The sequence below is a fragment of the Lithobates pipiens genome, unplaced genomic scaffold (assembly GCF_037356315.1).
Source record: "Lithobates pipiens isolate NorthernLeopardFrog02 unplaced genomic scaffold, aLitPip1_a1.2 Scaffold_1, whole genome shotgun sequence".
NCBI lineage: Eukaryota > Metazoa > Chordata > Amphibia > Anura > Ranidae > Lithobates > Lithobates pipiens.
The window spans coordinates 242,558,334-242,572,724 of record NW_027507685.1 but is presented as its reverse complement, the minus strand read 5'-3'; the positions used below and the strand labels follow the sequence as shown (position 1 = coordinate 242,572,724).

Below are 14,391 nucleotides of genomic sequence, written 5' to 3'. Positions count from 1 at the left end.
ACATTAGTGTGATGGTCAGTGGGAAGAATGGTCCTTACACTTCTGGTCATTGGGAAGAATTACCTCTTTACAATTAGCTAAAAAGATCAATGGTGTCAGTGGGAACTTATCTGAGAGGCAGACATTTCCCAATGCTGAAGGAACCCCTAGCAACCTCTGGAGGAACCCTGGTTGAGAATCACTGATCCACTGTATAAACAAAAACAAAAAACAAACACGCATGCTCAGAACCAATGCAAAAGATCAGACTACAATACAGAAGTTCACCAAAGGTGGCGCTGGAGTCATTGAACGTCCTCTTTTGAAGCGGCGTCAGTACATTGTGACGTCATTACGTTCGTGTTTGTTGTCAAAAAGTCCGACCGTGTGTATGCAATACAAACTTGTGGACCACGCCCTTTGTACAAAAGTCCACGGAAAAGTTTGTACAAAGTCCGACCGTGTGTATGAGGCTTTATGCCCTGTACACACGGTCGGACATTCCGACCAGAAAATCTGTCTGATTCCCCCCCCCCCCCCCCCCCTGACGCATTTTGTCCTAAACTGGTGTTGCATACACACGGTCGGACAAAGTTGTCAGAAAATCCGATCGTTCGGAACGTGATGATGTTCGCTCGTTACGACGGGACTACGTTGAGGCTAGTAGCCAATAGCTTTGGTCTCGTAATTTGATCTGAGCATGCGTGGCACTTTGTGCGATCGGAATTCTCTACAAGCGATCGGAAAAAGTCTGATTGGATTTTTTTTTTTTGTCGTAAAATTTGAGATCCTGCTCTCAAATTTTTTTTCCGTCTGAATTTCCGACGGAAAAAGTCAGATAGAGCCCACACACACACGATCGGATTTTCCGACAATATAATCCGCTCGGACCTTTACCGTTGTGTGTACAAGGCATAAATCTGAGGGGTAGATCTGAAATGAGGGGAAGCTCTGCTGATTTTATCATCCAATCCTGTGCAAGCCAAAATACTGTTTTTTATTTTCCTTGCATGATACCCTCGGATTTACAGTAACTTTACTTCCAAGTGCACTTGCAGTGCAAAGTGGATTTTCCTTTAGTAAATAAACCCCCGTTGTCTGACATGGAGGGGGAGTTTCCAGGTAGGAATAAAAAAAAAAAAAAAAAAAAAAAAAAAGGGGAGCTCAAAATCCTGTAGGAACTGTTTTTTTTTAGATCCATTGAGCTGCAGTGTGCATGAGCCTTATCTTCTGAACAGAGTAGCTGAAACATTGTAGCAACAAAAAAGTAATAATAATAAAGTAAAAATAACAAATTGTAACAAAGTAAAAATAACAATTGCACCATTATTTAAAGCATTGTAAATAAAAGTGTTCACACATTCTAAATAACTTCAGATTTTTTTGTTTTCAAACAAATCCAAAGTGTGAAAATGACTTTGTAATTGTATATGTTGTCAGGCAACTAAAGCTAAGAGAACAGGTTACTCAGCATATCCTCTTCTGTTAATGGCCTCAAGCTGTCCACAGCAATGAGTCTTTCTACAAGTTACGGAGAGCAGCCGTACTGAAGCTGGCCATACAGGGTTTGAACATTCATACAAAATTCTGAAAAATCATTGGGTCAGAATCATTATTAGTGCCATCATTGAGTCAACAAGTTTTACTTCTTAAAAATGTGATCCAGATCTTCTACTTAAAGCGGAGTTCCACCAAAAAAACTGAACTTCTTCTTTGAAGGAAGGTGAGCCCCTGACATGCCACATTTATGTCATTTTTTTTGGGGGGGGGGGGGGGGTGGAAACCCTCTTTTTAGAGGGTTCCAGCTCCCACTTCCTCCCGGGCACCGGAAGACCACCTCTCCCCCCTCCCTCTCGGCAATCATCTAGTACACGTTACAGGTCCCAGAAGATTGCCCGGCCAGTCACAGCACGAAGCGTGGCTCGGGCATGCACAGTGCGTGCCCAGCTGTGAAGCCACAGCCCACAATGACAATGCCGGCGCTGCAGAGAGGAGGGGAGAGACTAGCGGGGCTTTGTTCCCCTGCATCGCTGGACCCTGGGGCAGGTAAGTGCTCGATTATTAAAATTCAGCAGCTGCAGTATTTGTAGCTGCTGACTTATTTTTTTAAATTAGTGTATTCCCAGAGGCATAAGGCTGGCAAAAAAAAAAAAAACTGATCCGATTTCCCATCCAAACATTCGGGGGGAATTCTCCCCACGTAGCCTGATAGTGGGGAGACTTCCCTAGAGATGGCCGATGATCGCAAGGGATACTTAAAATTGGAATCATTGTTGGCCCCTTAGAAATTGGTTATAGTGGATTTCAGTTAGATAATGCATACACGATCCAAGACCAAAACCTCTTTTCATAATTCTAATATTGCTGCTGTTCCTCAAGTCGGCATGTGTGTGACCTTTGACTGGTGCCCAATGAAGTCTCTTGATCCCGGTAATTTTTCTATCCACATATATATTGTACAACTTGGACATGGGATGTGAGGTACACCAGTTCTCAGATCTCACCTAAGAAAAGTCTACCATGGAATTTCCTTTATACAATACCCCATTAGAAGACCAGTACCACCAACTGCTGGAGCCATGCACAACCATAAACCCATCAAAGATGGAGAATGATCACAAGCGATGCTCAAAATTGAAAGCATTGTTTCTTTTTTTTTTGCCCCTCCTAAATGGTTATGGCAGTCAGATTATGCATAAGTGATCAAACACCAGAACTTTTGGTCTCTTTACTATACTAATTCTGTAGGTGTTCCACAGGTGGGCATGCATATGCCATTCAACAATTCAAGCAAAGAATAATCCCTTCTGCCTTCATTACTCAGACTCCTCCACCAGCACCACCAGTGGTAACTTAAGGATAAATGGCTTGGGTATCTGCAAGAATATAAAGAAGCCCATTGCAGTGTCTCAATCTTGATCATTTCAATAGCCACATACATTGTACAATTAGGTCATGGCATGGGAGGTCCACCAGACCTCAAAAAGGACCCGAAGAAAGGCCTTCATGGAAGTTATTTTTGGCCAATAACCTATTATAAGATTGCCACTGGGGTATGAACTTTGTACTAGGCATACTAAAACCTGCTTTCTCACAAGACATGAACGTGTACAGAGAACTAGAGATAGTTTGGTAATGCATGGTTGACTGTTTGTCCCTTAGATCTGGACAATAAAGAAGTACGAAGATAATTATCCATTATGGAGGGGGGTTTCCTCTCTTAGTGGTTACCAAAACAGCTTACTTACATGTATTACGGTGTATGCGGCAACTGTGGCTCCCTGGGCTTGGGAAAGTCATGGGAGTTTCATGCTCCAGGACTTTGAAGCCTCTAGATGTCCAGGTACAAGAGGTTTATCTGATGAATTATTCATCCTAAGTGATCAGAAAGGCAGGGCAGGCCACAGATAATGCAATTTTCTTTCCTGCAAGCACGGGTTGAAGGAAAGAAAATTGCTTGATTCCCCCCATTAACACAGTCAGTGTTGATGGTGGAATCCCTCCTGCAGAGCTATTGTGTCCTCCCAACGGGGGGGGGTGTCCCTGCTGGGAGAACACAGTGACTATTGCTGGCATTATTGCCATCGGCTATGGCTGCTATGTAAAAAAAAAAAAAATAAATAATCAATACATGCTGGTTGTACCCAAGTCAATCCATGGATCGTCTTGGGTACAATAAGCCTGCACATAGAAGGTTGAAGCCTCAGACAGTCCATGCTGAACCACAGATATGGCCGACTTTGGACCATTACCAGTTCTCTACACAGCACACTTTCACTGCAGGTTGACGCCCCCCAATGCCTAGTACACACACACACAAACACACACAATCAGAAAAATCGCAAGGAAAAATACCGCGGTCGCCTGATGATCTGATCTTTAATACACAGCTTTTGAGAGCCGATCATGACAGTTCAAGCGGAATTAACCAGAAGGGACAAAACACAAAAATGTCAATATGATACTAGAATGTACGACTTTCATTTATTCATGACAGGCTTCGTCCGAAAAACATAAATAAATAAATAAAAAATAAGCCAGAAGACGAAAGACCATGCGTGTTTGGCAACAAAGGAACACATTACATCCCTTCCAATGTATTCTGTCATACAAGCATTTTCGTAACTTTAATAACCTCTTAAAGTGGAGGTCCACCCACGGCTGCAAAAATTAAAAGCCAGCAGCTGTACATACTGCAGCTGCTGACTTTTAATACTAGGACAATTACCTGTCCTGGAGTCCAGCGATGTCGGCACCGCAGCTGATGTTTCCATCAGCTGTCAGGGTGCATGCCTCCTTCATTGCGACTAAGGGAACCAGGCAGTGTAGCCTTACTGCTTCATGCAGAGAACCTTACTGCGCATGCGCGAGGCTCCGCTCCTCTCTCCTACTGGCCCAGCGGACAGGGAAGGAGAAGGGAGACCGGGCGGTGACTTCAATACCCATGGCTGATGCTCCCAGAAGTGGGTACAGGATACCTGTATTAGACAGGTGTCTGTCCCCCCTCCCTCCCAAAAGGTGGCAAATATGGCACTGAAGGGGGTTCCACTTTTGGGTTTAATTCCGCTTTAATTTTCGATATGAGACTAGCATGCAAAAAAATAAAAAAGGGGGACGATCATTTGTTCATTATTACTACGTTTCCTGGATGCTCTGCTTACCAGCTCTACATAGTGTTGGATATATTCCCGCAATAGCCATCTGGTAAGCCGTTGTTGTAACATCCACTAATTTCTTGACTATGCATTTAAAATACATGGCCGGATATATGCTATGCCTGGCCGTATTCTATCTATGCATATTGGTACGTTTGCCTCATTTGGCATACATATATGCATTAGGTGTGTGCAATTTGATTCGTAACGAATTTGGACAAATTTTGCATCTTTCAGACATTCGGATGCATCCGAATAAAAAAAAAAATTATTTCAACGAATACGAAAGAAATTATAGCGGATATAACGAATGAATTTGACAGGATTCGGTAATTTGTTAAAGATCTAATGGAACAAAAAGGTCAACTCAAAGTAAATCTTACAGTCCAATCAGCTGATTCATTTTGTGCCGGAGGATGGATTACTGGCAAAGTGCATTCCTGAGAACTGAGTGAGAAGGGTGTTGTATTGTATTTGAGCCGAGGAGAAGAGATGTTGTCATTGTGTGAGTTAAAAGATTCAATAAACAAAACGAATTTCCAAACTACGAATCATTATCAAGAATATTATATTATAATATATATTTTAGTTTATATTATAGATATACCAAGTTTCTTTACATATATATATATAGATGTGTCCCCATGGGAGGAGTTTGCTTACTGCCCCCTAGTGGTCACTGGATTTGGGCTTTGTACTCTGCTGGATTTCATCAAAATGATCATTTCATTGTTTATATCCGTTTTTGTTTTACTTTTTTGGATATTATGATATACTTATCTGATTTTTTTCTCTATGCATCGATTAGATCTGCAAGCTCCTGAAGAAGCGCATCTATGCCCACAATTCAACATGTAGAGTGAATTTTCAGTGCAACCTCATATTGTGATTCAACTACTCCACGCACTTGATTTCCATTGGATGCTACTATTGGTTACACCAATTTGATTTAATAAATACATTTATATTTATATATATCTCTATCTCTTAGGAGGTGTTATTAGAGTCTTTGTGGTCATTCAACATTATAATGATTTTTTTTTTTGTGTGTTTGTATACAATGATTTTAACTCTATCCAATTAAAAAACCTCAATACATTTTTACAAATCTTATGCGTGTGCCTATAAAGTCCATTTTTCTATTCTCAATTTGTCCAATATTCTCATTGTGTGTACGAGGCTTTAGGCTCACCACACTATTTCTATACAATCAATTTTAGGTCTAACAAAACTGTAATATGGAGGTCCTACCTAAACCATCCAATCTATTTATATCCAATTATGCGTGTCATTGCCCTACATACTTCTTGGTAGATCCAAAGGAGATTATACAATCAGATTGTAACGTTTGTGGGGAACTCTAGGATGAATTGCATGTCAATCAATATATTTTATCCGGACTCCTACCAGTCCAGCACTACCACATATCTGCTAGGTAGACAAGTTGGAAGACCAGGAACTTTGCAGGGGGTCCAGTTCACCAAAGGACCAAAGTACAGAATCGCTATATTCTGCAGCTTGTTCTATTATGCTTATCCGGAAAGGGTTAAAACACATCAAACTAATCCAGACTCATTCATTTAATGACAACACTAAACCTCATCTGATAAGAGCAGAGCAGATGAAGGGATTGTGAGTATAATCTTTTTTTATGATCAGTTTCCATTTAACTCCTTCCCTGCCATCATTTGATGACATTTGAGTGAAAGCAGAAAGTAGACCGACCCTTATCTATTACATTTACCTCCGGCGCCAAACATGGAACAAATAAATAATACAAATAAAAAAATAAAAGATGGAATATATTGCAGATTACCAGTCCTGGCTGCATTTGTTTTCTTTTTTCACTTTACTTGCTCCGAGTGTTTCTGACAGCGGCCAACTTCCTATCTTACGGTGACAGTAAGGGCTGAAACAAGGGGTGGGCAGAAGGCACAGTGGCCCTGGGCGGTGGTATATTGTTAGGATGGGGGCACTGCAAGTTCCTTCTACTATAAGGCTGACAGCAGTAGTGACAGCAGCAGCATCACTACTTCTGTCAGCCCACCTCTGGTAGGAGCAAGGAGAGGAAGAGAGAGTTGGGAAGAGGTTCAGGCTGTGCTCTCTACCCCCACTCAGCCTCCGGGGGGGGGCAATTGGTCATCTTTGCTCTGGGTACTGAATTAACGTGTCCCCGACACTGGTGACAATGCTTGTTTGCTCTACTGCATTAGGGCCACAGAAAGTAGAGAAACCTCCCCATCTCTTGTCCTTAATAACAAAAGATGGAAGGGGGGGGGGGGGGGGGTCTGTAGTCTCCACAACAGTGAAACTGATAAAAATACAGGATAGGCTGAAAGAACAGAACTTCATCAGTGGACAACATTTCTGGCAGGATCTACAGGTATTTTTGCACTTAACAAAACATATATTACAAAGCACTTAGGCTGCTTTTCACACTGAAATCGTCGGCCATTATTGTTAAAGTGCTGCTTGTTTTATCGACGCTTTACCGCTGTTTAAGCTGTGTTTTTGCATCGATTTTCTGCCGCTAGTGGGGTGTTTTTTAACTCCTTCGGGGTATTGCGGCGCTTCTGAAGCACATTCATTTCAATGGGCAGAGTGTTGAAGAAAAAAAAAAAAAAGAAGGCGTTAAAAGCGCCCGTGTTGCGGCGCTTCCGAATCGCTTTTTTAATGGGCAGGGGCTGTATTTAGCGCTCCAAAACCGCCCCAAAAGATGCTGCTTGCAGGACTTTTCCTAATGTCCCGCAAGCGCACCGCCCCAGTATGAAAAGTCCCACTGAAATTAATAGGAGGCGGTTTTCAGGCGCTTTACATGCACCATTACTAGCGCTAAAACGCCTCAAAACCGCCTCAGTGTGAAAGGGGTCTTATAATGGTACATTTAATATTATATTGAATAGAATACTTATTATATAGTTACCATTTTAACAAAAAGGGAGCCAATAGGAGAAACCTATTGTTTAAGTTTACATACCCTTTAACCACTTTTTACTATAATAAATATCCCCCAAAAATATATATAATTTTTTTTTTTCGGCAGATACGTATTCTACATATTTTTTTTTTTGGGGGGGGGGGGGGGGGGGGGAGAAAAAATAAATAAAAAATCACAAGCAGCGTATATTGATTGGTTTGAGCAGGGGATAGATTTATAGCATTTTTATTATTTTATTTTATTTACTAGTAATGGTGGCGATCTGCGAGTTTTATTGGGACTGCGACATTATGGCGGACACATTGGACACTTTTGAAAATTTTTGGGACCATTGGCATTTATACAGCGATCAGTGGCTATAAAAATGCACTGATTACTGTAAAAATGTCACTGGCAGGGAAGGGGTTAACACTAGGGGGTGATCAAGGGGTTAAATGTGTTCCCTAGTGTGTGCTCTAACTGAAGGGGGTGGGGAAGGGTGCTGCGTAGGGGAGATGACAGATCGCTGTTCATACTCTGTATGAACAGACGATCTGTCTCTTCTCCCCTCAGAGAACCGGAAACTGGGTGTTTACACACGCAGATCCCGGTTCTCGGTGTGTCAGCAGCGGTCGTGGGAGCCCGACGGTGATCGTGTCCGCCGGGGACTCGCATCGGCTCTGGGAGAGAACAGCGGGCGCCCCTAGTGGCCACAGGGCGAAGCGACGTAACATAACGTCGTTTCGCCCAGCAGCGCCATTCTGCCACAGTAAAACTGCGACGACTGGTCAGCAAATGGTTAAAGTAGCGCAGTGCTGAATAGCAAAAAAATACCCTGGTCATGAAGGAAAGGGGGGGGTAAAACCTTCTGGAGGTCAAGTGGTTACACCAGTCATAAGTGATTTTTCAGTTAGTGGCAGCTCCTAGTTCAAGCACTTATATTTCCCCAACATTATGAAGACAGCCTTTCCCAGTATCTGCAGAGGTCATTAATTCCCAATTCCCTTATTATCAGATGGATGGCCCATCAGTCAATGTATAAGTAGCCTTGTGGCCCATTCACACCATATGTATAGAGCTGTGCTGGGAAGGGGGGAGCCTTGCTCAGCACAGTCCCAATGCATAGACAAGGCAACTTGCCCTGTCCCATTGGTTTATGCCACCTCCTTGCCTTGGAGGGGCACTGAACAAGTAGGCCATGCTGCATTATTTCGCAGAGCAGTGTGTTGGATCACATTGCACTGCGGTGCATAAAGGTGAAATAAAAGTAAGTTGATGATCGTTCCATAAAGTTACAAAAAAAGAAAAAAAGGGTGTACTGCATTATTACTAGACACTATACACTTCCTTTACAATGCATACTGGAGGCTACACATTATACAGTTCCCTTCACTGGAACTAAGGGGCCAAGCCCAACCCCACACCATAATCCCCCCTCCACCAAATGATTTGGACCAGTGCACAAAGCAAGGCCCATAAAGACATGGATGAGCAAGTTCGGGGTGGAGGAACTTGACTGGCCTGCACAGAGTCCTGACCTCAACCCCATAGATCACCTTTGGACTGAATTAGAGCGGAGAATGCGAGACAAACCTTCTCATCCAACATCAGTGCCTGATCTCACAAACGCACTTCTGGAAGAATGGTCAAACATTCCCATAGACACGCTCCTTATCCTTGGTAATATAGTGTAGCTGATTAACCCCTTGGCGCCAACAGCATGCAAATAAGCGGCCTCTTGCCAGGTGCTCCTTGGCGCAGAGCGGACATATATTTGGGTACCACATTGCAAACACAGCTGTGCCGAGGGTGAGCGCCCTACATGCTCCCGACACAGTTACTGGCCGCAAACGGAAAGCTCTGCTTGTGATCGGGAGCTTTCTAATCATGTGACTGGCTGCCATGGCGGGCATGTGATCATAAACTCCGCCCCCTGGCATTTGAAACCCCTTAACCACTTGTTGACTAGCCGCCGTTATAGGTTGTAACGTTCCCGCAAATCGCCGTAGGTGCATGTGGGCTCCTTTAAGGAGCCATGGCAGGCGCGTACTGTATGGCGGTTGACCCGATGCATGTGGCTGTGATGTCTGCCGGCCACCCGCAAATTGTGGGAAGGAGATCCAGAACGGGGATCTGTCAATGTAAACAGACAGATCCCCGTTCTGACAGGGAAGTTAAAGACAGATTTGCTGTTCTTAGTGATTAGGAATAGCGATCTCTCTCCTCCACTAGTCAGCCCAGCCCCCATACAGTTAGAAACACTCCCATGGAACACACTTAACCCCTTGCTCGGCCCCCTAGTGTAAACCCTTTCCCTGCCAGTGACATTTATACAGTAATCAGTGGCTATTTGGTCCCAAAAAAGGGCCTGATCTATCCGCCAGTCCCCAAAAAAAAAAAAAAAAAATAAATTATTGCAGATCACCGCCATTACTAGTAGAAAAAAAAAATGCCATAAATGTATCCCCTATAACTTTTGTGCAAACCAATCAATATACGCTTATTGTGATTTTTATAAAATAAATTGGCTCCCGCTGCTCTCAGGGACGGTGCTACCACTAGGCACCCGCCAAGGGCGGACTGCAGTCTAGGGCACCCGACCGCTGGTGTTCCTACTCTCTCTGAATGGAAGCAAGCAAACATTCATTGATGGGCGCCGGCGGGGCTGCACCTGATGGGCGCCGGCGGGGCTGCACCTGATGGGAGCCGGCGGGGCTGCACCTGATGGGAGCCGGCGGGGCTGCACCTGATGGGAGCCGGCGGGGCTGCACCTGATGGGAGCCGGCGGGGCTGCACCTGATGGGAGCCGGCGGGGCTGCACCTGATGGGAGCCGGCGGGGCTGCACCTGATGGGAGCCGGCGGGGCTGCACCTGATGGGAGCCGGCGGGGCTGCACCTGATGGGAGCCGGCGGGGCTGCACCTGATGGGAGCCGGCGGGGCTGCACCTGATGGGAGCCGGCGGGGCTGCACCTGATGGGAGCCGGCGGGGCTGCACCTGATGGGCGCCGGCGGGGCTGCACCTGATGGGCGCCGGCGGGGCTGCACCTGATGGGCGCCGGAGGGGCTGCACCTGATGGGCCCCGGCGAGGCTGCACCTGATGGGCCCCGGCGGGGCTGCACCTGATGGGAGCCGGCGGGGCTGCACCTGATGGGAGCCGGCGGGGCTGCACCTGATGGGCGCCGGAGGGGCTGCACCTGATGGGCCCCGGCGGGGCTGCACCTGATGGGCGCCGGAGGGGCTGCACCTGATGGGAGCCGGCGGGGCTGCACCTGATGGGAGCCGGCGGGGCTGCACCTGATGGGCGCCGGCGAGGCTGCACCTGATGGGCGCTTCATTAGAAAGGTGGGGTACACATGGTCAGGGAAAAGGGGGTAGAGTCAGGGGTTGAGCGGCAAAATGAGGTTTCGTCTACGTGTCAAAAATCCTTGCACCAGCCCTGGCTGCTGTCAATCAAATCCAGTGACACAGGAGTGAGGACGAGTCCCACTGTCTATGGCAAGAGACGCAGTAGCAGGACTCAGGATCCCACACAGGTGACCCCAGTGGCTTTCCCTGGGGGGTGCCCAATAAAAGAGGAGCAGCCTGGAGTGCCGGCGGGGCACTCCAGAAGAGGAGGATCAGGGCTGCTCTGTGCAAAATGATTAGTATGTTATTTTGATAACAAAACAAAAAAAAAGCCCAAACAACACACGGGTTTACAACCTCTTTAGATGAAAAATACAAAGTTCCTTAGCAAGTTAAAACCATAGCTTTTTTTTTTCCAGTGGTGCATTTACCAGTTTATGTGGGAGTTAAGCATATATGCATGGTCAGAATGTGTGAAAGGTTTTACTATCCATACATAAAGTGCTAGCTTGAATCATCCAAGTATAGCATGTACTGTAATTGCTACAGACGCCAGAGGGAGGGAGATTTGGAAGAAGACAACTCCAGTGCTGACTTCTCTCTAGGTGGAACTATAGCGGGCGTATTTCAGATTATTCCAGCCGATTTCCCAAATACTCCACCCTGAGATCCACCAGCCAAGCATGTCTACTGATAACAAAGTATGGTGGATGGTTTGAAAAGTTAACCCGCCAGTAGGGTTGCCACCTCATCCCTTTAAACCCGAACACATATGAATTACACATGTTCTGAGGCTAATTTAATTCAGGATGCGGCACCAAGTCTATATAATTACCATCTTAATCAGCCACAGAACCTGTGTAATCATTATGTGTTCGGTTTTAAAGGGATGAGGTGGCAACTCTACCCGCCAGAGACATCGAGAACTATATACAGGTAGATATCCCACTACGAGTCCTTCCAGTAACCAAGGATCCCATTCCCAAGCTTCGTTTACATAAGCCAAAATCCAAAGCTCTCCTCCTATTATAGCGGGCGTATTTCAGATTATTCCAGCTGATTTCCCAAATACTCCTCCCGGAGATCCACCAGCCAAGCATGTCTACTGATAACAAAGTATAGTGGATGGTTTGAAAAGTTAACCCGCCAGAGACATCAAGAACTATATCCAGGTAGATATCCCACTATAAGTCCTTCCAGTAACCAAGGATCCCATTCCCAAGCTTAGTTTACATAAACCAAAATCCAAAGCTCTCCTCCTATTGATTAGGGTTGACGGAAATGTAGAGACAGTAGAATATTTTGGGCGCAGTAGACCCTTACAGAAGAACTCAAAGAATGAAGATCCAAAATCCACACACGTTTTCTTATAATCAACGTCCATAAAATAGAATACTTCCTAGAATTTCTTCTTCTGTATGGAACCACCCATTAGCTGCCCCTCTACCTGTAGTATAATTTAGGGGGCTTAATGGTGTGATAGATGTTCCACCAAAAGGTTGACTAGCCTGCTCATGACATAAACAAGGCTTGGCTTAGGCAGACACAGACGGATCTAGACTCTTATGGAAATGAACTGACCAGGAAGCAGGTGGATGACCGGGAAAGTTTTGCATCCTGTTGCCCATGGAGGTGACACAGATCAAGGGGGGGGGGGGTGGTGGTGGCACCTACCTGGCCTGGGTGGTGGACACCTGGCGGCAAAGGAGAAGGTGAAATCCAGCTTGTTGCCTCCACAATGCGGAAAAGTGAGAATGACAGAAGGAGGGAGAGAGATCAGAAACTTTCACAGGAGCAGCTGCAGCAGGCTGGAGGGGAGAGGCAATGAGCACTTAAAGGGACAGAGCTCTTCCAATCCGCCTAACAAAGCACAAAGACCTAAGCAGGCCAAGTGTCACATTACAGGTACAACAGGATGAAAGGGAAAAATGCTGAAATGCATTTCAGGAACACTGATAACAATGGGGGAAAATATGATCAGAATTTCAGGAGGAAATGTATGAAGCAAAAAAAAAAAACTTCTTCATTTCTAACGTGTACTGGAATAGTGACAATTCACATGTGTCAATACACGTGTGTCAATACACGGGATTTTATGTGTTAAGACATGTTGTGATAACAGGGAACTTTCACATATTCTTTAAAAGTCCAAAAAATAAAAATGTTATTATATGGTACATATCAGTGGTATATTATTTTTTGGGAGGGGGTGGCAAACAATGCAGCCCCCCCCCCAGTGGGTCAGTTGGCTGGTTAACAGCCCCGTACTTACCCCATCTATGGTGCGGGCAGCACTTCCCTCCGGGGCGACCGGCGGTGGCGGCTTCCACTGCATCTCCTCCTTGGCATCACGGCGGTCGTGCGTCTCCTCCCCCCCTCTCCTAGCCCAACAGGATCGCCTCTCCCTTCAGGCCAATCAGGAAACAGGTCTCTGGACCCGCTTCCTAAATGCCTCGGGAGGAGAATCACATAGCTCCCAACTGTCCCTGATTTAGAGGGACTGTCCCTGATTTGGAGCAATGTCCCTCTGTCCCCCTCATTTGTCCCTCATTTTGGTCTGATCCATATAGTTGTATATAAAATGCACTTTCCATCTTTCAAAAAGAGTTTCCCGGTGCTAAACCTTTCATCTGATTTCTAAATTGCTGCATTTGGACATTTTAAAAGCCAATATAAAGGAATAGTAGTGGTAAAAAAAAGTCCTTGTGGTTAATTCTCCTTTAAGGGGGTGGGGCAGGGGGCGTGTCCTATGTGTATCCTACATACGTTTGTTAGTAGGTGTCCCTCATTCCCATCTCAAAATGTTGGAAGGGATGGAATCAGTGTGACAATAGTGACTATTCATTCGCTATTGGCACACAACTGGGTGGGCGCGGGGCACAGTGCTCTGCGCCCCGAGTCCAACCTTTTTTGAAGCCTATTAGATCCTCTGGCTATAATCACGTGCTTCAAAAAAACCCCAATGGAATCCATGTGCCCGGTGCGCACCGCATGAACATTAGGGGGCTGGACACATGGATAATGAGGGCGGTGTCACTGAGCCCTGCAATACGGGCCGCCACTCGTGTATATATATATATATATATATATATATATATATATATATATCATCCACTTGGCAACTGCAGCACGTATACCACCATTGCAGATTTCAAGTGGTTTACCAGAGTTGTGGTTAACGCTATCCTCCATAATCCATATTTTTTTTTCAGCCGGCAGCTGGCTTTCTCGTGAAAGTGGTCCGAACAGCTCATTAGCCACTGGAACGTTTTCCTCAGGCTTACCATTCTCACCAGCGTGCCCGATGAAAAAATCTGACGGTGCTCCGGCTGGTCACAGAGGTGTGCAAAGACCAGATCATCTTTGAATTCCTCTATGGCCTTGGAGGACCGAAGTGAAGTCATGAAGTCACTTGCGGTCAAGGTTGGAAGTAAACAATTATTTTATTTTTTTAAAAGCATAAGATCAAAAATATTTTTTGATCTTTTGCTTT

General features: G+C 45.4%; 1 protein-coding gene across 3 annotated transcripts in view; it reads right to left on the bottom strand.

Moving 5' to 3' along the window:
* The window catches only part of SYTL4 (synaptotagmin like 4), a 158,152-nt gene that overhangs the window by 113,690 nt on the left and 30,071 nt on the right, over positions 1-14,391 (bottom strand). For 2 of the 3 annotated variants that reach the window (XM_077484790.1, XM_077484794.1), the window contains exon 1: positions 12,573-12,732. The exons of the other annotated variant lie outside the window; for it this stretch is intronic. The gene's annotated coding sequence lies outside the window, so the exon portion shown is untranslated. Of the gene's footprint in view, positions 1-12,572; positions 12,733-14,391 lie in introns of those variants that run through there. 3 annotated transcript variants of the gene reach the window in all.